The 26,138-nt window shown below is 44.4% G+C and overlaps 1 protein-coding gene across 1 annotated transcript in view; it reads right to left on the reverse strand.

Moving 5' to 3' along the window:
• LOC144769675 (potassium voltage-gated channel subfamily KQT member 1-like) overlaps nucleotides 1–26,138 on the reverse strand; it is a 1,318,465-nt gene that overhangs the window by 830,975 nt on the left and 461,352 nt on the right. The window lies entirely within an intron of this gene.

A 26,138-nucleotide genomic window follows, 5' to 3' on the forward strand; every position in this document is an offset into this window, starting at 1 on the left:
TATAACATTAGGATCTCGAAACTCCTCCCCCACTTACAGTGGGGAGGAGTCCGAGCCCTAAAAACACTCGCAGATACATCGTAACTCATCGTCTTTTAGGTGCGTGCAGGCAGCTTTGTTTAATTCACCAGCGTGTGTGAACGTTGCTGCAGGGCTGCGTTACTCGTACTCATCACCACTTCCGTCAAGTGAAACCGGCCTCCTGGGGACCGAAACCGGCCTCCAAGGGCCCAGCCTCCCGGGGGTTGCCCGCTTGCCCGGCTCGCCAGTCCGGCCTTGCCTGTGTGGAAGCTCCATTTTTCCTCCAGCTGCCCTGCATCTCACTTGTAATTACACTTAGGGTAGCATTACTGATTATCACTTTGATCAGATGATAGATACATGAATTTGTACCACAACATGTTTAGTTGTCATTCCATTACAATCAAGGATATTTGTATGAGGCAAACTAAAGGGAGCATAAGCCTTTGATTTGAATGCATTCCGCAGGGGCTTTTTTCCATCTATTAACAGTGAGACATTGCACAATAGAGGTGCTTGAGAGTGAAGTGTAAGGTGGACTTTCAGAAGCACGTGGCCTCTTTTCCAGGCATAGATCATCGTGACTAGGACTGGGTGAGAGGAGAGGAAGCAGTTCGGGTCGCCAGTGTATAATATCCTGGGGACTGCAAGGCGGTCAGCCAGCTACACCTCCATGTGGATTCACCATGGAGTGTCTAGGGAGGTATGAGTACATACCTATGGGGTGTGTGTTGCAAGACCAAAGTGTAGTCTGCGATGCTACCCATCCCACGACTAGCGACTGAGGTGTGCAGTTTAGCAAACCTCCTTCGGGGCTTGCGTCGACCCAATGAAAGGTTTAACGTTTTTTTTAAATGACCTGCATTATTTTAGCAGGAATCTGGAGAGGGATCATCAGAAAGAGGTAGTTGAGTCTGGAAAACATTCAATTTGAGTAACTGGGTCTTATCCCATAAGGACAGGTTAAGCTGAGTCCAGCGCTGAAAGTCTGCTTTTATGCAGGAGTGTAATGGGCCAAAGATTGTTTTCAATCATGTTAGTCAGCCCTAATGATATCATAATACTCAGGTATGTCAATGAATCCTGTGTCCACGAAAACTTTGCATTTGTCCCAGTTCATCTTGTAGCTAGAGAGGCCTGCAAATCTTGATATCAGGGGGCACCCAACCACTTACTTTCACCACGCCGTGAGGGTAACGGCTTCTAATCTTCCTCTCTGTCTGCCGTGAGGGCAACGGCACCACCTCCAGCAACACCCGCGCCGTGAGGGCAACGGCTGTAGTTTGTCACCGCCGGACCCACCAGCAGCGGGAGAACTACAGCTCCCAGCTGCCCCGGCTCACCAGTGACGCGACAGACGCGCCCGGAGACGCTTGAAGAGAGAGGAACGCCTCTCGCCCCGCGGGACGCGTGCGGGCAGCGCCGGGAGAAGCCCGGGACAAGGGCGGGCCGTCTGTGGCCGTCCGGGGCAGGACGAGGTAGGGCTGGGCCATGCCATTTACATCCACGCATTGCACACCAAGGTACTGTGTCCTTTGAACTAGCACAATGGGGAAAAGGAAAAGTATGGAGGGTGTGGTTGATGGACCAAGTATGCGGGTAAAAAGGAGAAAGTCTAAGAAGATTAACAAATCGGCTAAACACGCAGGGAAGAACTGTGTAATGTCCCGTATTGACGATTTGATAGAAGACTGTACTCACATTCTCACATCTAAGCTCCCCATTGAACATAGTCTTGATGAGAGTAAAGGGGAAGACGCTACTGACTCATCGCAGAAATGCGCTAAACGGGGTCCGACTGTCGTCCCTGGGATGTTTTTGAAGAAAAAAAACACTCGGAATTGTGATGAAGGTCACGTTGATAAAGGGGTACTTGACAATGTTGACAAACCGAGTATAGATGTAGAGGTAGAAACTACTCCCCCCACCCCGCTTGATCCAATTGTTTATTGTTCAAATAGGTTCTCTGCTCTCATGGACATTGATTGTACAAATAATGAGAATGGGGACCCTTTAATACAACCAAGTACACTTGATGCTTTGCAGGGGATACAGGGGTTGGAGACAAACTTGCATTTACCTATCCCCGGTGCTGGGGATGATATTACTATCTTATGCAGTGTTGTGAACCGTTTATGTAATCTCATTTATAGCATGCAAGATAAGATTGATTTTTTACCATCTAAAGTCCACAGGGTAATTTCTAACACAAGCGCATGCTCTAATTGTAGCCTAGACAAAAAACTGCAGAGCATTGCACTCAAGAACATGCAAAGGCCAATAACTCAGCATTCTGATATACAACAATCTAGGGGTAGTATGCTGAGGAATGTCCACACGCTTCACAGCAAAGCTGCTAAAGATAGGGAGGGGTCATTGAAACCCTTGCCTGTGAAAATCCCTAAATTCAAGTCCTATGAACGAGCAAAAATAGGTGGGAACCCAAAGCTTAATCCTAGCTTTGTTAACACCCCAATACTTTAATGCCCCCCATAGCAAACTGACAGACAGAGGTCCCTCTCTAGCCCGCCGGATCCTCCCCGATTTATCCAAAGTATATATGGTGAATGTCCCAAAATTGAGCCTAGGGAAGGATATAGAAATTAAAGATTTCCTGACAAATAAAGCTATTCATTGGATCAGGCATACCAGAGGATGCCGATCCGTGATAAGGGAAGATATTTCTAGGGCCACAAGGTTGTCGTGCCCAGGAAGTAGAACTGACTGTATTGAACTCACATTCAAACACGAAAACCTGGCGCAAAACTTGATATTATTAGAGTTTAGATCTTGCTCCCCGGACCATTCCCTTATTCAAATGAGATCCTCACCCCCACAGCAGTGGGTAAACGCTAGGGGAATTCAATCACCAGGTATAGAAGTGGGTAGGTCGTGTCTGGACTCTAATGATTGACTGTTGTCAGATGGTACTAATCTCAATCTCCTTGGTGACATGGTACCAGACACTGCAACCACGATACGAGGCATCCCTCTAGGAACCCCTTGCACAATAGGGGATCTCGGGGTGGATAGTGGGGGTGACAGCCCTTCAGATCAGAACCATGATGCAAGTTTTGAAAAGGGTTTTGACACATTCGGTTCTATCATGTCTTGGAATATTGCGGGGCTGAGTGCCAAGATGCAAAGCCCGGAGTGGGCGCTGTTTGTTAATCAATTTACCATATGCATATTCCAAGAAACATGGCTACTAGACCCCCAACACTTCCCAGGGTTCCTAAACTATAGTGTTCCGGCTGAAAAAAGTGATAGAGGGCGACCCTCGGGTGGTTTAACAATCTAGGTCAAACAGGACTCTGGAATTATCGTAAAAGAGCTCCCGACGAATCATAAGGACATCCAGATTGTATCTCTTACACGTAATCAGGCTAAATCCCTAGACATCTACAATGTGTATGCTAGGAGCATAGGGGGGAAGAAGTCTGGCACATTTGCTGCCCTTGACGACCTCATTGACAAATTCTCCGCACATTCACGTGTAATTTTAATGTAACTTTCAAACCTCTGTCAAGTGGTGAGTCTTTTTTTATGGAGGAACAGGACAGTCATTGGGGAGTCCCCAAGCTCGAATTGGACCCAGTGAAGAGGTGGACCGATCTGGTGATCCAGATCAACTCTATCTGTCTAAATAAAGGATTAAGAGCAGCCAATGGTAGAACCCCAAAGGACAGGGTGGGTGCGATCACATTCAAGAGCGGTCATAGAGTTAGTAGAATTGATTACGTATTAGTCCATCTTGAGTTGTGGAATCATCTAGAGGACATGATGGTTGTTGACCGCCTTGAGAGTGATCACAACCCTCTATGCATGACCTTTTCCTATTGGGAACTGCCCGTGGCAACCGAGGGACCAAGCGATGAATGTCCCCAAACGGTTGTCCTCACAAATGACATGCGCCACCTGAAGTGGCCCATAGTTGCCCAAAGTCAGTCAAACATTGACTTTATTTTAAACAAATTAGAACAAGCAATTAGGGACCTGAGTGCCTGTGCCAATGCCGAAGCCTCAGTACTAGAGAGAGATTGTGCTATTAAGGTGCACAAAACTTTGTTTTTTCAACTAAAAGGCTTATTTGTTAAAACAAATAACCCAAACAAAGCACTAACTAATACCTCTCCTAGTTGGTATACTAAGGAATGTAGGAAAGCTCGACACAAACTAGGGCAGGCTATCAAAACCGGATCTAGTGCCAATGTCCGTTTTGCAAGGAGCGTGTACAAAACCGCTATTTAAAAATCCAAGCGCGCTTGGGACGAAAAAAAGTGGGGGGAGCTTAAGGAGGCTAGCTCAACCAAGAACTCCAAGCAATTCTGGAATTTGTTGAAATGGGGATCTGAAGGCCGCCCAGAAAACCCCCAAAATTGGGTAGCCCAAGATGAGTGGGTGGCACACTTTAGACCCCAATACGCCAAAGGCCCGGAACTGTCCCTAGAACAAAAAGATGGGGTCACATATATCCCCTGGGTGGAAGATATCTTTACTATTAGGGACATTCAACATGCTCTGGATTCTATCACACCTGGTAGAGCGCCAGGAATAGATGGTGTCCCAGCTGACATCTTCCTACATGATAGAGAACACTGGGGAAAGTATATATTACTACTGGCAAACATGATAGCCAAGGGATTGCCTGTACCTGAATCCTGGAATGGGGCCGAAATAATTCCTGTTTTTAAAAAGGGTGACAAGTCACTTCCAGGTAATTACCGCCCCATCATCCTGATTGACACCATTCAGAAGATCTATGGCAGACTGGTTTTAAACAAAGTTCAGTAGTGGGAGCGCGAGACGAACAATCTGTCCCACCTCCAAGCAGGATTCAGAGCCTGCATAAGTACAGTCGACCAAGTATTACATTTTGCCATGCTTTATTGGAAGACTGTTCAATTGGGGGGGGGGGTAGTTTATATGCTGCCTTCATTGATCTGAGGGCAGCCTTTGATCTCGTCCCGCGCGCAAGCCTGTGGCTCGTACTGAATGACATGGGCATGCCTCCTGCCCTTCTTTCCCTGATTGTCAAACTACACAAGCACAATTATTCCCAGATAAGATGGGGCCCTCCTGGAAGTGTCACAAACTAGTTCCCAGTAGAGAAGGGGGTGCGCCAAGGTTGTGTGTTAGCCCCGACCCTTTTCTCTCTCTATATTAACAACGTGGCAAAGGTTTTGATAGAGGCAAATGTTGATGCCCCAATTCTAGCAGGCACTAAAGTACCAATTTTAATGTTCGCCGACGACTGTCTCATTATTTCCAAGACCCCTAGTGGCTTGCAAAAAGCACTTGGGATCTTTGAAGCCTTTTGTATTAATCATGGGCTGGAAATAAATGTTTTAAAATCAAAATGTATGTCTTTTAATCAACACAAGTCATATAGAGGGAAAATACTCATGAATGACCTACCCCTGGAACAAGTCAAATCATTTTCATATCTGGGTGTAACCATCCAGTATGATCTTCGATGGAATGAACCGATAGACCTAGCAACGCTAAAACATCGGCAACTTGCAGGGGCACTGAATAGAGAACATGCCAAGTCCTTGACAAAACCGGTGGCCCCGGCAATTATTGTCTACAATGTGAAGGCTGTGAGTGCAGCACTTTACGGAGTAGAAATGTGGGGGCTTGGGAACCTAAACAAGCTTACGGGCTCAGAAAATAGGTTCCTACGCAATCTTATTAACCTACCTCAGAGTACTCCCCTGGGCCCCGTTTTTCAGGACTTGGGTATGAGACCAATCGAGATCATTGCAAATCTTCGCCTAGTATTATACTGGAGGCGCTTATGGGTAACGCCGGAATTAAAAATATTTGCTACAGGACTAATGGACATAATTAAAAGTGATGTCTTCCATCAGGTAATATGGCTCTCTGGAATTGGAGCGATTCTCAGAGAGTTGGGTCTGGTGGAGGCATGGGAGGACCCAATTAATGCTACATTTCCCTCAAAAAAGGTAATAAAGGGTTTGTATTGGGGACTGATATCCTCCAGAGTGTTCAGGACCACTGCTCCACTCTCACTAACTGGGATTTTTATGGAGTTCAAGGATGAGACTCTATTTGAGCCATTCTGGGACGACATTACAAAACCACTGGATAGAAAGCTTTATTTCCAATTAAGAATCGGCAGTATTCCTGTCAGAGCTTTCACATCCAGGTGGTCTAGTGGAGGAAACACTTCATGTCCATGTTGCCCGGATCCAAAAGAAACAATTAGACATCTACTTTTTGGGTGCCCTGCCTACTCTGTCCCGCGCAGAGTCTGGTTGCGACCAATGGCTAAACTGCTGGGCACAAGGAGTGGAATAGTGGCTGTTGGAATTATTTGCACAAACCCAAGCCCCCAAGTATATATAGCTGTGGCTAAATTTTTAGGATGGTCGTGGGTCATCAGAAACAAAAGTGTAAAGGGATGAGTTAACAAATGATTAATTTTCTGACTGATTCGTGTTTTTAAAAATGTATCCCATTTTTATATTCTTGTATAATTTTATCTCTATTTAAATGAAATAATTTTTTAAAACTGTTATGCTTTTATGACAATCGTCGAATAAAGCTTGTTTGACTTTGACTTTGATATCAGGGAAGTCATGGCATCAAGCGATGATATCAGGTTTGAGAGGGTAACTAGGATTTCTTCCGCATACAATGATACTTCGTGTATCTCACCCTGCGTCATTATGCCATGAAAGATGCGGGAATTACGGATAGCAATTGCCAAGGGTTCTAAAGCTATGATAAACAGCAATGGGAAGAGGCGGCACCCTTGTCATGTGTCCCTCGCTGTCGACTGAGTATAGAGCTTCCGCACCCATGCTAGAAAAGTGGGCTCTATGTATGCATGTTGTAATACCTTTTTGAATGGCTTCCCCCTTATAACTTTCCTGACATGCATTACATGTTATGTCAAAAAGTGTTCGATGACAGTAGTAGGACTAACGGTTTCTGAGGTGTAGAGGGCTGCATAGTAAGAGCGGAAAGCCTCCAAGATGTCCAGTGGGTGCGTTCAGGGTGTTCTGTCTGTGTGGAGGATAGCCAGTGTAGCACAGGATACTTACTGTTGGTGAGCCTGCAAGGCCAGAAGGCGTCCAGCCTTCTTCCCCCACTCATAATAGCATTGTTTAGGGTGTAAAAGTATTTTTTCTGCTCTGGTGGTGTACAGAGTGGGTGTAGAGTGTGATCTATGTGGGAGTTGTTTTGGTGTAGTGCTTGATGTCTAGCGGGTGGTTTTAATGCTGTGGTCTTGTAGTAGCAGTGAAGTATTGAGTGGTGTAAAGAGGAGGAAGAGATACATTTACTTATGCGTTTAGCTACAATTTTAGTGCTGGTAGGCCTTCATCAACTGAGACTTGACCTTTGAGGTTTGCTCTATGCTTATGCCGCAGTTTCACACCCTTTCTTATGCAGTGGAGTAGAGAGTAGTATATTAACTTAAACCCTGCCAAACCACCCCTGCTGCTTGCCGTCATTTTTTCCCAGATCCCCCCCCCTTCTCCTCCCTCCCAGCCGCTACCTGCCAAGTGCGGCAATCTGGGAGATAGCCCCAGGCGCCAGAAGCTCTAGCTACGCCACTGATAATTACTATTCCTTGAGATTTACTGGCCATCTTCACAGCTGATGCCTTAACCCAATCAAATATTTTAAAATGTAGATTGTGCAACCAAATAAGCATAACAGATCTACTACCATGCTGCTCCTTGTTGCCAATTTCTTTGTGGCAAGAAATTAATGTATTAGTTGAGGCCCATATTTTGTGTCGGGATTGAGCCACTTTTTTTGCACAACCCCAACGCCAGATCTCATTTGTTAATTCTCATAATGCACTTAAATGTACTCATGATATACCTAATAAACATATGTGTGAGGGCTCATATCTGAAGTCACTTCTTGTGATGTCACTTCCAGTGAGGTGACTTCATGTGATGTCACGTGCAATGTCAGGCATGGTGACATTATGCGCTGTGATGGTGCGCGTTATGATTTCACTTGCATACTGCCTAACCTGGTTAGTCCCTCCACTTCTGTGTTTTAGGACTTGTGCTCTGGATGTAGGCCACACAACAAATGTCATTGAAAAGATCATAAAGACCTTAAAATGAAAAAATATATATTTATTTTCCAACATTTCTCATTGCCTCAATTAAGTATATACAATATTGTTGAAATGAGTGACGTTTATAGAAAGTATTTTTTTTAACACGATACCATCGAGAATACCTTTGTGCCTACTTCAATGGCGCAAGTTACATTCATATTAGTATGTCGTGCTCTCTATTTATATAACCTATATTTTTATGGAGTGTAAAGCAAGATTACTTTATGCTAACCATATGTGTGTGATGTTTTTGTAGAGCACAGATCCTGCCTGAACTGAATTACTTCTGAGTGCTCAGAAACTTGACGGTAAAGGAAAATGATACATAGTGAAGTAAAGCGAAGGGCAGTGGATCACACATTTTGGCAAATGAGGAAACCAGGATTTAAATCCAGAATTCCATAGTGCACTGTTCAGAAAATTGATGATTTTTGCAGCTACATACGTTTTAATATTATATTATTTAATTGGTACATGCATAAAACGCAGCAGTCATTGGAACGCAGCCCATATATGACCAGGGGGCTCCATATATTGACCTGAAATAGGCCCCTTTTTATGATCTGGCTTGACAGCACAGCTGTCACCAGACAATTATGTGAGAACCCTCAAAAAAGGGGCTTTAGTTCCGCCCACATGTTGGGAGTAAGGAGTTGATGTTTTGATTGGGCAGACATTGTGTACTTCTGAAAATACGTGCTTGCCCTCCACACAGCTATGGTTGTTTTGTTTATCTAGCTGCCGGAGTTTGAACTTTCAGGGGCACACTCATCAGCCCTGGCCCGTGCGGGTAAGAGCGGTGGACCGGTGGGGCCGGGTGTGGGGGGGGGGGGTATTTTGACGGACAATGATGAGCGGAAATTAATTATTTATTTAATTTTCCCTCATCATCGTCCATCGCAATCCCCCCCCCCCCCCTGGCTCACCGCTCTTAGCTGCATGGGCCGCGGCTGACACTCATCCCATTGTAATTCTACTAAAGTTATTTTAGATAACTAGATAATTTATGTTGGTTTTCTCTGGCAACAGCACAAATGAGAGGAGGCAATCATTAACATACATGAATTGTACGTCTGGCTTGACAGAGCATTCATAATGTTGACCTATTGCCATTGCCAATGCTTGTTTTTATCTTCAGCCGACCCTGTGCTTTTACACCACAAAGTTCTGGAAACCCTAATCTAGGACACTTCCTTTTTCACTGTAAGCCCATCCGCATCTAGCCCAACACTCCCGTCCAGACATGATGGTTGGTCACCGACCTCCATCTTCTGAACTGAATGTGTAAAATTCCCATATGTACAACTCTGGCCTGGCTCTAGCTTCCTGGACCTACGTTGGACACTTCTGACTGACAGCCTGGATTTACGAGCTAGAACACCACTCACAGAGAGATTCAGGGGAGCCTGAAATTATTCAAAGTGTGAATTTTAGTTGGAAGTGCAATGCTAACAGGTGAACTGCTCAGGGCTGGTGCTTAAATTGTCCCATATTTGCATAAAGATGTCACGCAGCCTACATCCCTTATTGCAATATTAACAGTGTTTCTATAGTGCTTCAACTTGCCCTCTCACCATGCGGGGACTTCTGCTTTACATTCACACGGTAAAGCAGATATTCAGCCTTTTCGTGGCATAACGTATGGGAAGTAGACTACTGTCGGTCTCCACATTACTCTTTTGCTTACGATCTCAAGGCACGTCTTTGTGTCTAAACTCAAAAGGGACAAAGGGCGAGACATTCAGCCTTAGCATGGAGGCTAAGCTGGGGCTGGGCAAAGCGCCCTGGTTTGGCCCGGTTGCAAAGGTCTTTGGGCACAGATCAATGTGCCATTGTGACAGCCCAGATCAGGCAATGGGGCTTTGATTAGTACTGTGACCTTGGAGTGAATGGGCAAATGGCGTCATTGCATACGAGCTGCAGTACTGTGCATGAGAGGTGTGCCAGGAACTGCTCCTTCGCTGACATTTTCCCTTCTTACCGCCAATTCATAGCAGGTGGTAACAAGACACAGTACAGGAAGGTTTCCAGCCTGATCTTTTTTTTACTGTTTTTAGCATCAGATCTCCCTCAGTATTTTGCTCAGTAGGACACATAATACCTGAGCTGAATCCATGCTTTAGCAACTACACCTGACACTTCCATATTACTCTATTTTCTCAATGAAACTGGAGGCTAAAGGCTAACTTAAAGCTCATGGAGCTGTCTGACATGTCTGAATGATGCTTTTTGTCCCTATGGGGCAGCCTTCCTAAGGATAGCTCATGTGTGATGTGCCAACCTGTATGCACCATGTATCGCCAGGAACATGTGCTCGCCTCCAAATGTTACAAGTGACTTGATAGATAGCGGGAGCTTAGTGTTGGTATTGTGTGACTGTGCTGAGAATAGGCTAGTATACACAAGTCTATTGAAAGACTCCAATACTCTGATTAGTTTGATGCTAACTTCTGTGTTAAATTCTTCCAGAGCTTCAAATCCCTGGACACAGATATAAGAAGGTCAATGCCCCGTCCACTTCTCTCTTCCAGCGCTTCAAGCTTTGATACCTCTTCGCAGTGGTTGATTTGTGTTGATGTTTGCCCATGCTGAGCACAGGGAATCGTTTTGGTGGGGCGGCATACTAATGAGTAATGATGCATTATGGTGCCTACATTCAGTTGGGCAGGTTATGTTAGAAAGGCCATGTATGCAAACAAGCACTTCCATTTTTGTCTGCATAACTGAGTACCTTTCTGTGCTCTCCCCATGTGTCATCAGTGCCAGACCAGACCATCCCAATGCTGCCTGTGACCTGGAACCAGATGTTGAAGTATGGCAGAGAACACCTGGATGCATGACTAAGCAACCACATTCCCAGATCCATCACCTGGCACCAAGACAATGCTGACATAGGGGGCCATGGATGGTTGATTGCGTCACAGCAGGATCATATTAACACTAGCAAATGCTAAGTATTGTGTGAGTGCCTGTGTTATACCCCAAATGGGTGTCATAGTAAAAGAAATACCAGTACTGCCAATGGGACCCATGACAAATAGTGAAGTGCAGACTTGGCACACACACTCACTCCTCTTTCTGGACTGTGGGGCCACCGCCCACCAGCATTACAGGTCAGAAGAGACACACCAGCGCATTTAAGACTAAATTAATAAAGAGAACTGTGTTGTTCCTTATGCAATGGCAATTTAAGAGAATGCATAGATGAGGGGAGTAGTACATTTTAGACCATTATTATGCAAGACACGATTTGTTTACTGCAGCGTTAGCCAATATCGTCTTGGTGCTTTACTTAGCACCAATTCACCAGTTGTGTTCTTAAGAAACAATTTGAATGCCTTTGTGCGTGGAATAATCACCACCGATTGAAATGGGTGTGGTCCCGCTTGGGCCACAGAGAGTTGAAGTTGACAGTGGACCATTGGCTCCCTCAGCCCCGCCAAGCCTCAGGCTCACTTGCGGCCGCTACCCTCTAAGGCTTCAGTGTAGAATATGTGTATGCTGCAGTAACTAAGCTGAGTGCACCAGGTCAGAGAGGCCATTACTGATGTGAGCACAGTGTCCATTGTCCCGGCTGTGGACCTGGTTGGATTCCATGCAGTGGGGTGTTAGCTCCTCCTCACAACATGACATCTCCTCCTTCTTAGAGAAAAGTGACATATTTCTGGCATGACATATCCCCTCACATTTGAACATAAAAGTATTTGGTGTTTTTCAATGCATGTGATATTGTTTATGCAGAGTTAACACAGCACTTACCTACTCCTGTCTCTGGGTAAGAAATCACATTCAAGTTTATATTTGGCTACATCTGCTGTGGTGTGCTGGTTGTGGAATTAGTGATTGGTTTATCCCATCAGCATGTGGTAATAGTAGTAGTAAAAGTATGTTTATTAGACCTTTGGTCTCCAAACAAGATACATATTACAATAAATAGTTTAAAACATGTATAAAAAATTCCACAGATACATTAAAAAGAGACACATTTTCATACAGCACTACACCCAATATTGTAATCAGCAATACAATGAAGCTTTAACTTAAGGATGGCATTCCACCTTAGACACAATTTTCTAGAGTGTGACCTACTATTACTTCAGCATGTGGTGCAATGCTCTCTGGATAAGCTTGACTCTCTGGCTGGTGTTTGGTTATGGGGGGGGGGTTTAGTCATTTATGCAACTTGTGATTCTGTTGACCTAAGAGGTTGTGGTGATATATTTCCAAATGTCCTCGCCCATGTCTCATTTCTGTTTCCTCTGTTCATTCTGAAGGTGCATGAGATACTCCTCTCTTTCTCGTCTTTCATGTATCATGGTATGATGCATTGTCATTGGCCAGCTCATCATCTTAACCTTGTCAGCAATTTCTCTTAATGAAAATGGACTTTCGAGAATCTTGCTTTTCGTTGTTGTAGCAAGCAGCCCCTGAATGACACATATTAAGGATACAAAATTGTAAAAGGTTGCTAACCTAGCAACAACACTTTTTATGGATTTGCATGCCTCCGTGCATGCCGAGTTGATGATGTGGCATTTCTAGTTCACATTGCAAGGCAACTGGAAAAGGTTGCTCCTTTCAGCTTTTTTTCCTCTCAGCCTTCTGTATATTTATTTATTTATTTTTATTTATTTATTTAATGTAATTTTATATAGCGCGAACATTACCCAAAGGTGTCAGAGCACTTTACAAAAGAACCAGTTGCGTTACATAAGGACTGTGGATTACATGAGTTACATAAGAGATATAAACAGAAAATAATTGTAAATGTACAAGTGGAGCGAATGGAGGAAAAAATTGCACATGTACAAGTTGTAGAGTCACTCAAGGAAGATATACAAACAAATAAACTCTAAAATCACATAGGAATGGTAGTAAGTACAAAGGTCTACTACATATACTAGTGGTTGGAGTTATATATATATAAGTGGAGTAAAAGGAGGAAAAAATTGCAAATGTACAAGTTGTAGAGTCACTCAAGGAAGAGATACAAACAAATAAACTCTAAAATCACAAATTTACAGAGCAGGACATTCTTGCCATTGTCAGCCAGGTGTTCAGGTGGTGTTGCACTCAAGGGTGGTGGTCTTGGGTGACTGAAAGTCTTTAGTCCAGAAACGTCTACGATTCAATTAAAACATGAATTTGCGACACAGGCTAACGCCTGGTGGTCTCACGACTTCCCAAATCATGTAGAGAGGGTGCCATGGCAGAGGCAGCTTGCTGAAAACGGGACCACGGGTAGGTTATGCCTGTCATTGTGCCCCACTAGATCAATCAGAAGCTGCACCTTTTGTTTATCCTGTGATTCTAATATAGCCTCATAGCCTGCTGCTGAGGGCTATGCCAGTTGTTAAAGGCTCCTCAACCAGAGTTATAGGCCTGACCTGCAGGCGAGGGTCTATGATGAGTGAGAGGCCCTTTAACAATCGTTATTGCATGAGGCAGAAGGGCTATACGGCTATTGGAACATTCCACCTGCTAATAGTAGAATGTTCTAAATTAAAGAGGGAGAAACATGAAAACAAACATTGGAATGTTAAATCTTAGAGCTTATAACAGCAGTAATAAGCCCGGAGCTACTCCATTGTCTTCAATGGAGGTCTCAGCATTCAAAGGTTTTAATCCGGTTTCATCTTCTCCAGCTGGGGTGACATGCTTTGGGAGGGAGTTGAGTTTTATCAGCCTCTCACTTTGGACATCTGATGAGGTGTAAGGCACTCGGTTGAAACAAAAGCTCTTGCGCATTATTTTCCATGTAGTTAACTGTTCGGCACAGCTTTACTACGACTTTGTTTAGTTCTTTACCTTTTGTTTTTTTGTGGCTAGCAGGCTGCATTTGCGGATGTGTATTTCTGTCAGGCTATCTGGCTGTTTCCTTGCCCCCTGCTTAAAGTAAATTAAGTCTTCACGTGAACAACTCATCATGCCCTTTAGACTTCATATTCCACTTGTAAGGCACATCAGTGCATGGCGCTATTTGAATATTTATGTGAACTGAAAAAAGTTATTTATTTTTATGTTCTCACCAATAGCATCCCATTCTAACATAGTACCTTTCAGTAGCTGCGATCTCCGCCTCTTTCAGGAACGGCTGTCATAATTTAGTTTTTTTGGGTCTATTTTTTCACACGGTTATTTGTGTGCCTTTTGGTTATTCTTCATTGGATTTTTCATTTTATTTTGTGTTCATAGTTTAGATATGAGCCAAACATTAAGATGGCTGCTCAGCTGGGCATCTTGTAAGTCAGTAATGGGACACGGTGCCCTCTAGATGGCAGCCCCGTTTTCCCATGAGACCACCTTGATCTCAAGAGGTTGGCAACAGAGTAAAATGGCCACTGCACTGACCCACAATCTCCAGTACCCTTTTCAGCTGTGACCCTGCCCTTTGCTCTGGTGGAACTATGATGGTATCTGAGTCTGCACTGGTGCTACTGTGTCTCGGTATGCACCATTATGCATACTGCGCCCACTCACCTTCACTGGTGATGCTAGAAACCTCTTGGCACCTGGGGCACAACTTATGCTGGCCACAAGTACAACAGCCTCACAACACGTGTTTCTCCCTCTAATTACTGTTATGTTGTATATGCAGGAATGAACAGACAAGATGAACATGGTGCAATCTGAATCTATTTTTAGGTCAAAGTCTACGGTTTGCTAATGAGTTCTCGGGGACATTCTGAAATCTTCTCTGGGAATGCAATCCGCCCATTACTTGCAATTAGCTTTGCGATTACAACACTATACTCTGCTCTATGCCCCTCCACTCTACGACATGTCACTCCATTCTACAACACTCCACTCCAGTCTACAATACGCCACTCCACTCTATGACACACCACTCCAAGTCACTCAACTCTACGACATGCCACTCCACTCCACTCTATGACGCAACACTCCACTCTATGCTACTCTACAACATACCCCTCCACTCTACAACATGGCACTCGATGCCACTCCATTCTCTGACATGACATCCTACTCCACTTTGTCACTCCAGTCTATGACACATTATTCCACTCTACGCTATGCCACTCCACACGACTCTAATTCACTCTATGCCATCCTACGACACTGCACTCTACGCAACTCCACTTTACACCCCTCCACTCTACTCCACTCTATGCTACTTCACTGTACAACACTTGACTCCCCCCTATGCCACTTTACTCCACTCTACGTCACTCCACAACACTCCATTATATGCCATTCTACAAAATTCTCCTCCACGACACTGTCCTGTATGCCACTAAATGTTAGCCATGCTGAACAGCAGCAACACTAATGAACACCATGGCCAAAACACATTGGCAAAGCCAATAGCTCTTGCATAGGTGAGACCGATTGGCTTTTCCAATGCTTGTTTATTATACTGCCCACTCCTTTATATTATTCTTTCACTTCTAGAAAATATTGTATCCACCCATGCAGGCCCTGTCTGCTCTGCTCTGCAATGCCTTGTCTCACCACACCTTTTGCCCTGTTTCTAGGGCGGAAAGTGGTATTCTGTGTCCTGGCTGGAGGCAAGGGAGGGTTCCAAGCTGTAGGGGTCTTAGTGACTTCCTCAGAACATGATAGATCTAGAGAAGGAGTGAGAAATCGTCTGTCTGCTTTGTTTCTTTACTTGGAATCTATGTTTCGAATTTTAGGACTAACAAAAGCAGGCATCGACTCAGTAACACTTGTTCAAAATGGAGTCAAATGATTTTCACATTTCGTTTTGAAGGGAACACATCTCAAAGTATATTCTGCCTTCATTTTCGCATCAGTTATCAAGTCTTGTTATTATTTCATATTAGCTATTGAAAACGTTTGTCCCAAGCCGCATGCCGTATAGGCTGCTGCATCATTTCTAGTCTATCCTGATGTATGTTCTCTTCTTCTGGGCTTCTTTGTTCCTTTGTACTACGTCTGTTAGCTATGGCATAATTATCTGCCTTGCACATCCTCTACAAGGTGACCATGAGAGGATGAGGTGGATCACATAAGCCAGCCTTTTCCCTCTCCCCAAACTGGACCATTTGCCTCATGAAATGGTGGTAGCATCAAAGGCAGTAGGCAGCAGCATGGTGAAGTCGGTGGTGGTAGCAGTGAGAGGCGCACTCCTGTAAAATTTGGGGCTCTGGTACTTATTATTTTTTTACCAATTTAAGCACCATTTCCTTTTTACATTCAAAAGGCTGTAAACTAAGCCTACTGAGCACAACAAACACCATTATAATTAAGGCTCCCGGTTTTCCGTTCTTATGTATTTTTATAGATAAATACAGACAGAAACCTATGTGTTTTCTGTCTGCATTTATCTTTAAAGGTAGATAAATACAGTAAATTTGGCTTCTTTTAAGTGACTCTGTGCTGTCTTTCATGAATTATAGGCCAACAGCTGAGCCGATGGACAGCATGGGAAATTAAAAGAACAGGATGCAATTTAATTAAATAATGCCATGTGTCAACATACATTTGAGATATAATGCTAATACTGACCAGTGGATGTTTTGTTATATAATATGTGGCAGCTGAAATAGCGAAAAGAGACAGACATCAAAGTACGAGTGCGTGTATGTCAGTTAAATAAATATGGAAATGTACAGTTTTACAACTTCATTTATCCGCAAAACACATAATAAATATAGCTAAATACAGATAAAGTGGGCCAAAAATAAATATGGATAAATACAGACGGAAATGCTAAAAATATAAATACCATAAAACCGGGAGCCCTAATTATAATAATCTGTTGATCAACCGCGGCATCCTATGGGAGGTCAAGTTTAGTGCCTCCTTCTGAGTGATGGAGCCCTTCCACTTAGCTCATAGGACTCATCCAAAGGTGCTTTATTGAGCGGGTGATTCTGATCTTCTTCATGGCCTGTGTTGTATAAGGTTCATTCAGGTTAGGGGCTCCTCCAAAAGGCCCATTCTTTTGCTGTTTTGAACTACAAACTTATTGAACTGATCCTTCAAGACTACCCAAATGATAAACAAATCTCAACTCTATAAGCCTAGAGTGCATCAAAGATACATTAACATATCATGCGGAGGCTTCCATAAACAAAGGTGCATCATGTACGAATGTACCATCCCAATCACAAGCTCACCTCATCGCAGACTACTTTTGGACAGGTCAAGCGATAAACTGACTGGAACTCTCTCATCCCACCTCCTCCCACTTCATAAATGCTCCTAAGGCATGCTGGTAGCACTTATTGCTGTACTCCTGAGGATCACTTAACAATCAATACACACACTTTCCAGCCATCCCTTTCCATTGCTAAAGGGGGTTTGGACAGGTAGCGGCAGAGTCCACCACAGAGGCCTACGTCGCACAGCAGATGGAGCATTACTGCTCACCATCAAGGATCCTCAAGTCTTATCAGACAGAGCCTGTTACCCCACCAAAATGTCTGCATCTTTTTACCCGGCAGTAGAATAATGCCAGTCCCGACAGGGCCAATCTGTACCTCAGGTGCAGATCATGAGTACCCTTTAGTTATACGCTGTTCCACAAACCTCGGTCTTTTGCTGATGCTCACTTTTTTCCTGTACAGTATAATTCCTATTTGTAAAGCATGAACTTATTACCCCTTAAGATTTCAAGGTGCTGGCGGCCATCAGGGAGTTTAAGTGAGCTATTGCCCAGAGTCACTTGGTGCTGAGCTGAGCTGCAGCCGGCGATTGAACCGTGAGTCCCGCGTCCCGGAGTCAGCCGCTCTGGCTGCTGAACCACACCTCTCCCTTATAGGTTGTCTTGTGAATTTTCAGGGTGAAGAACGTTATGTTATGTTATAGAAATTTTACTAAAGCTCACGTACATGATCAGGTCTCTTGGGGCTGAGTTACGAAGTCACTGTTTGTGGAAGTCCGTGTCTAATTATAAGCTTGGTTAAAAAGCCATGTTTTCATCTTTTTCCTAAAGTGCATGTAGTTTGTTCCTTGTCACACAGTGGTGGGCAAAGAGTTCCAAAATTGAGGTCCCTGTACTGAGAAACGTGACCCTCCTGTCCGTTTGTGTCTAAATCTGAGGACCACCAATAGAGTCATATGCATAGACCTAAGAGTGTATTTAGGGGAGTATCTGTGATTCCTAGAGGATATATACTTGGGGCATGGGCCATGAATAGCTTTGAAAAGGATGCAGCCTGTTTTAAACATGCATCGCTGCTCCACTGCAAACCAGTGGAGGTCCTTCATCAATGGCGTGACATGACATCTTCTGAGTTGTTGGTATATGATTCTAGCAGCTTGATTTGTATCAGCTGAAGTCGATATTTCTGATTGCATGAAAGGTCTAGATAGATTGCATTCTCATAGTCAACTTTTGACAGGATCATAGCGATAATAATTTGAATGCTTGCCTCTCTGCTGAAAAATATTGTAATTTTCCGAAATTTCCGTAGTTGGACAAAGCAGGAGGAAGTAACCAAGCTGATCTAAGCTCATAGATCAATCTACTTCAATTTGTATGCCTAGGCTCTTTATCTGATTCTTTGGAATAGGTCAGAGCCTAGCCAGTGAGTAGGAGTCCAATGCAAAAGTTTATTGTTGGTGATAATGATCTCTGGTTTTCCAGAGTTCAGTTTTAGTTGATTTTGGTTCATCTAGTCCCTGATGAACAACATGGTGTTCCTTTGAGACTCCTTGAAGTCTGTTCAGTCATCAATAGTAAAAATCAGCTGCATGTCATCGACATAGTTATAGATTTTTAGCTTCATTTGTTGGAGCGTGCGTATTAGAGGTGAAAATAGATATTGAACAGGTACAGAGACAGAGAGGAGCCCTGCAGTACACCACAGTTCATGCTGACAATGGCAGATCTGAGGGGCAAGAGCCATACTGATTACTTGCGATCCTGTAGAAAGGATTGAAACCAATTTAAGACAACACATCTAAGACCCGCTGCAGCAATACGTTCCATCAGAATGTAATGGTCAACGGTAGCGAAAGCTGCAAATAGGTCCTAAAGGATCAAGGCCTGAGTGCAGTCCTCATCAGCCTTTCCTTTTAGGTTGTCCATAACGTATAGTATAATGGACTCAGTGGAATGGGAGGGTCGAAAGCCTGCCTGTTTGGGGTCTATAAAATTGGTTCCTTCTATGAAGGTGCTGAGAAGTTTAGCTATGTGTGTCTCTAAGAGTTTGGCTGGGGAAGGGAGAAGGGATATGGGCCTGTAATTCTCCAACTTCTGAGGGTTTACACCTTGTTTATTTTGTAACCGAATAATCACTGCTTCTTTAAAAGCTAACGGCACAATCCCTTGGGTCATGGATGAGTTCAATAGGGAGAAGATAGTCTCAGGGAAGGCTGTAAAGATGAGTTTTTGTATATGAGAGGGACAGATATCTTTAGGGGAGCCTGATTTTACCCTGTTAAGTAGTTCTATAAGGGTAAACTGCGTTTACAACGCGGTGTTTACACCCCACGACCGTTACCATGCTGCCATTACAACGCAAGTCGTTACTACGACTTGCGCTGGATGGCGCTGTTGGTTAAGGAATATTGTAATTTTATATTCCAACACCTTCCCTACTGTTACGTGGACTGGTGTTGGAATATAAAATTATAATAATCCTCAATCCGCGCCCTCCAACGCAAGTTCTTGTAACGACTTGCGTTGTAAAATCCGCGATGTAAAGTACCGCGATCAAAATGATCGCGTTGTACTATCATACATCCTCTATAAGTTGTTCTTTGTTCAGACAGGAAAAAGTGGCCATAAAGTCAGAATTGTTGTTTCCTGGTGAATTTTGCATATCCTTGTGGCTGGAATCTATGTATCGACTTTTTTTGATTTTGTCTAGAAAGAAGAAATTTTGATCATTGCATAATTTCTGTGAGGTAATAATAGGGGGGTCACTCGATCAGGGTTAGATAGCTCCCTTGCTGTATTGAAGACGTCCTTTGTTTTATTATTTGAATTTAATACTTTGTTGGTTGAGAAAGTTGTTTTAGCCTCCACGATGGCTTTTTTAGGCTATCAGGCTAAGATTGCATTGCTCTTTGGATTCTTTCGAATAGGTTTTCCACTATTTCCTTTCGGCCTGACACATTCTAAGTTTGGCAGTTTTTAAATCAGTGGAAACCCATTTTGATGCTTCATGACACCTGGTAAGGGAGGTTTGGGTCTGTAGAGGAGCATAAATGTTAATAGCCTTCAATTGCCAGTTTGCGATTTCTTTCTCAAGGCTGTCTACATTGTCCAGTTCAGCTGGTATCTCAAGGTTCAGGGTATCGCAAAGGGATTTCAGGTTTATTTGATTCCAATTTCTGGATGGACCTTTTTGATAGGTCGTGTGTTTGAGCAGAGTAATGTTACTCAGAGTGAAACTTATTATGATCTGACCACATACAAGGGTAAATTACTAGATTCTGAAGAGTGAGGTTAATTGACCAAGCTTAGTTAAGTGTGTGTCCTTTGATATGCATGGGTACATGAATATGTTGTTTAAGGTTAAGGGACTAGGCCAAAGATAATGGGAAGATATGAACACTAGAGCCATCTAACTTTTGCGCTGGTGAGATGCAATTTGATATAGTGCTGCAGATATAGTGCTGCATACACCTTTCAAATTTGAAGTAAGTTAGGACTACATGTTTCATTGCGTTGCACTTGTGAGGATCTGTGCAAAACTTTAGCAAATGAGGGCTTGTTGTATGCAAATTTCGGCAACTTTACTTTCGCTCGGTATCGTGAGGTTTTTATAAATCTTCAGCAGCTTCACACATTGCACCAAGTTGACAAATCTTCTGAAAGACTCTGCTGGAGAAAATGTGATGTTGATTAAAATGCAGTCCTAGTGCAGTGCACGTCTCTCATTCACTCTGCAGCTGCTAGTGCCTGCTGGTAGTCTGCTGAGACTACTGGTGTCTCTATCCTGTGGTCATGCTTTGGAGGGTGACACGAGAGTTCCTCAATAGGGTCCATTTGTTACAAATGTTGGGATAAATATGACCGTCTGGGAACAGGAAACCCAAAAGATGGTCATTTCTGTTGGCAGTGGTCCTACTAGCCAGCTCACGGGGCAGAACAGGAACATCATTTTCAGAGACAGAATTGCAGAGAGCGTAGGGAGAGGGCATGAGGAGGAGTGTCCTTCAAGAGATAAGATACACCACCCATCTACTCCTTCGATTCACAGCATCTGTCACTCGGTTACACTCCTGATTTACCTCATCAGTGAATGATTAGTGAAAATAAAAGTACACCGTTTCTGCCATGGCTTGCAACATAGTTAGTTCGTATTCCATGGGGAGACTGCACAGCATTTAATTTTGACCACAAATGTCTGCAATTCCGTTACAGTTTTATACAGCACAAACTTGACCGAAGGTATCAAGCACATTACATGAGCACCAGCTACACAAGGTCATATTCATTTTTTTAGGCACGGGGAGATTAAGTGAGTTGCTCAGAATCATAGGATATTGAGCTGAGACTCAAACCTGGTTCCCCAGTTATAAAGTCTGAAGCTCTGGCAGTAATGCTGCATCCTGTTCCCATCATTATGCATAGGCTCTGGAGGTAGGGGTGCTGTGGAAGCTGAAGCACCCTCAAACCAACCATGCTGAAGTTCAGGCGGTGAAGGAGCAATAAAGATGCATTGACATTTTGTTTTTATCTTGACACATGTTCTGGGCCAATGCTAATTCTTTGGTGGCATCATTCTACCGGTCTGCACACCCGAGGTTTTCTCATACCCCTGAACAGCATTATTATTCAGCTGGCCATCTGATCAATGGTCTTTGGAAATTCAATAAGATACTCTCAGGCAACTCTTTTGGCTACCTCTTCCCACCCACATCGCCTTCAAGACCTGCTACCTCATCAAGAAGGCACTCAACAATGACATCTCACTCAGTGGCGTAGTTAGGCCTTTTGCCACTTGTGGCGGTACCTGCATTTGCCGCCCGCGGTGTCCACAAGTAAGAGCGGAGGAGTGTTGGTGAATCCTGCATTGGCCATCCTGCGACGGCCGCCGTTAAGAGCGGGGTGAGGCCGCCCCACCACCATTCCCCTTGCTACCCCACTGATCTCACTTTACCAGGCAAAAAAATTCAAGATATCTGAAAGAATTCATAAGACATGCAGCACCATCACTGACAGGGATCCAGCAAATGCAGGAAGAAAAACGTCGGAAGCTGCACCTTCTTATGCAGCATTCAAGAGTGCGTGCAATGCCATCTCAGCTGAAACCCGCTGAGCATCATTCACTTCAGAAAGGAACTCAATCTCCTAAGCTTCAAGCAACAACTCATCGCTGCGAAACCTTCTGCGGTTGTCCGAAGAGTGCCCCATTGAACTCTCTGTTGAAATGTACCCCCTCTTTGAACCTGCTCCCCTCACCTCTAAGCCTTACTACACTCCTCCAATAGACTACTATTAGACACAAGCGCTCATGCTCCCGCAACCCAATCTCTTTGCCATTAACCTACAACAAACTGTCCCTGGCCTCTGGTTACCACCATGTCTGCGTGGATGTTTTGCGGACAGTTCTCTGTCATGGTGGGATCAAGACTGTCCTTTACTGAGATGGTGATTTATCTGCAGGTGAGAGGTGCTGTGTGCAGTGCTGGTGGATTCAAGCGCTTTGACAATGGATGGAAGGTCAGTGATGGGCTTAGTGTTTTCCAGATCTTCAGCATCCGCATTCTGGAGTAACGGTATGATATTGGAGTGACTGAGCTTCTCTGGATAGCCTTCCATGGATTGAGATGTGGGTGAGCTGTGTAAGCGCACACTGATGTGGAGTCCAATCTCAAGATGCAAACATCGTGGATGAATCTGAAGGTTTCATGCGTTTTAGGCACTATATAATTTTGCTGGACAGGGACAAACTCTTGTACAGGTTGGCAATGTTAAGCCTCCTAGTGTAGTCTGCTGGTTGATGCGATGATGGTAAGATGAGCTTCTCCATCTTTCAGTGGATGAAAGCGTTGTTACAGTTTACACGAGGTTTTGTGGTAATGACTGCACTAGTCTTGAAACTTGGTCAAACTGAGACACTGCACTTCCAGAGTTCTCAATCCATCTAAAGTCACTTTCCGATGATTAAAAACAATGTTCACATAAACATATGTTAAAATCTTGATATCATGTCTAGAGGAGTAAAGGATTTATGTTGGTGTCTAGTGCTGTGGACACACCACGCAATGGGTGCATATGATTTTTCCCACTGTAATTTGTTTTTATTCAATTCTTCCAGATTTGTTTTCCTTCAGTGTATCACCCCATTAAATTTGCCGCCCAGGAGTCTGCCCAGTTCGCCCCGCCCCTCGTTGTCGTAAGACAACCGGCGCTCTCTCTTTCCTTTGCTGTATTTTGCTGTGACCTGAAGGGAGGATCGGATTGTGCTGAACTCGGAGGCGCACAACGGAGGGCTCCGAGGGGCTGGTGACATATGCACGGCTCGGAGTCACGACGCGATTTTTCACAGCACGATACACATTGTTGTTGGGCTGGGGGCTGTGATAAAATGTCGTCAGGGAGGCTCGCGTTTCACCGGCTGGGCAGCGGCAGCGCAGTCAGGCGGGGTGAAGGGTAACCTGAGCGCCGCAGCCCCTGCCCGGGAGCTCGGGCCGGGGGTCCGGTTACTCCCGGCGCACTGCCCTAATCCGTCGACAGCCCCGTCCCTCACAAACCAGCCTTTGTGCGTTTCTCTCAATTCATTTGGGATTTACCATGTACTCAAATGACCAATCTGGGGTGGCGGGCAGGTGGGGTGACGGGTGGGGGCTCATCAAAAGGCTGCAGCATACTGTCAGGCATGAAACATACTCTTAAAGTATGAAAAACATTTATAGACGAGAGTAGCGCGCTGATTTAAATCCAAACGGGAAACAACAGGTTAACAACAACGTTTTTCTTGCACTAAATAATGTGATTTTGTTTGGACAAACACAGCTTATACATTCGTCTGAACATCGAATTATGAACTTGTTAACCACTGAAAAGTCCCAAACACATTTGCCTTAACTTTGGATAATCAGGCGCCATACACAATGTGCATGATGATTTTTCATTGTATTATTTGTTAAAGCGCTATAGAAATATTGCAATACGATTTGAGTGCACTTCTGTACATTTGTTTGGATATTCATTCATTCACCACTTTCTGCATTAGGCTCACGCGACGCATTCAAAGTTGTAGCCAGGGTGCGTGGCCAAAAACCTGCGAAAGTTGCGAAGATGAAGCAACAGTCACCAAAAGGTGGCAAAATGGGCAAGAGTTTGTACGGATGTGCACATTCAGCCTGCCTAAAAGTCGACATGTTCATGACGTCGCAAACATGTGTCCCCACACGATTATCAGTTTGGCTGAAACACTGCACGAGTAACACCGAGCAACCACGCAAAGGCTCTCATTCTGAGCTACAGGTAGGCAGTAAAATCGGGGAGAGGATGTGGCTTAACGAATAGAGCGGTCGACTTCGAAGCTGGGGAACCGGGTTCGAGTCTCAGCAGAGATGCTCAACATCCTGTGATTCTGGGCAAATCACTTGGGGGCAGATTTACAATAACTGGCGCATCCCTGCATATCAGCAGGGATGTGCCAGTTATTTTGCGTCACTGCAGAAACCCCTTGCGTCACCATGGATGCGCCGCATTTACAATGCCGAATCGTGGTGCAAGAATAGACAGATGTGTGATGCATCTGATGCCGTAAAGTTGACGCAGTGCTGGAGTTGTGTCGCAAGTGCGACGTAACACCAGCACTGCCGGGGGGCGCCCTATACTTGATGTGCTGCCTCACTCCTTACGCCTGCTACAAGGCGTAAGGATATAAGGATTTGACGTAGCGGGGACGTAAAAGTGACTCCGTAAAATCTTGTAGATTTCACTGCGTCACTTTTACGGGGCCTCCTTGTGACGGAAAGCCCCCCTAAACATCCATGCATCGTGTGGCAGACACCATGCGGTGCCTGCACACGATGCATGGATGTTTCAAAAGTGTATTTTACCTATTGCAGCTTGTGCAGCAGCCCGCCGCACTAGCCACGATAGGAACAGGCGGTCACATCCTAATCATGGTAGCAGGACCGACGACTCCTTGTCGGGCGGTGCCGTTTCCACTACGATGCTGGTCGGACGCTTGTCCGACCGGCATTGTAATGAGGCTCCTGGTTCTTTTATGCGGACTTCTGTAGCTTCAAAACACAGGTCCCACCATCCTAAACATAGCATGTATTAGGCGCAACATCAAGACTGCACCTCCTTGTGGGTCTCCACTGAGGAAAAGGCACAGTTGTAGCTCTGCTAATCAGAGGTATACAACAACGTGAGGAGGCCACCCAAATCACATACGTCGAGAAATACAACTTCCTAACTACATAACACGGTAAACATCCTTTACAACACATTTTTTTCCACGCAGTACCTTTACAACGCAGGTATTACAACGCAAGTCGTTACAACGAACTGCGCAGGAGTGCGCTGTAGGATAGGGAATAGTTTAATTTACTATCCAAAACCTTCCCTACTATCCACGGGGACTGGAGTTGGAATAGTAAATTAAACTATTCCACTATCCAGCGCCCCCCAACGCAAGTCGTTGTAACGACTTGCGTTGTAAAACCTGCGTTGTAAAGGCATGCGTGGAAAAAGCATGCGTTGTAACGACATACATCCACATAACACCAGGCCTCCATGTGTGCAGCTGACAGCAGGAGATGGGGACAAGGACTTAATTTGTATCATTATACTTTGATCCAGAACAAGAGAGGAAAGGCAGAAAAGGGACAAAGAAAGAGGAATAGAAACCCAGGAAAACAGTGACAAAAAAGAGAAACAAAGGATGAAAAAGAACCTGCAACATGATGTAAAGATATTAGAAGAGCTGGGCGGAGGAAGAAAGAGGCCTGGGGCTGATTCAAGAACAGGCTGCAGTGCTATTTCATAACCACAGCATTCGACAGTGCCAGAGTCAGCGAAGCTCATAAAAAAAACGTTACAAATTAAGCTCTGCTTAAGGTAAGGTCAATTTCGACCTTTAATCGACTGTCTTTT

This window comes from Lissotriton helveticus, chromosome 1_1 (genome assembly GCF_964261635.1).
Source record: "Lissotriton helveticus chromosome 1_1, aLisHel1.1, whole genome shotgun sequence".
Classification (NCBI taxonomy): domain Eukaryota; kingdom Metazoa; phylum Chordata; class Amphibia; order Caudata; family Salamandridae; genus Lissotriton; species Lissotriton helveticus.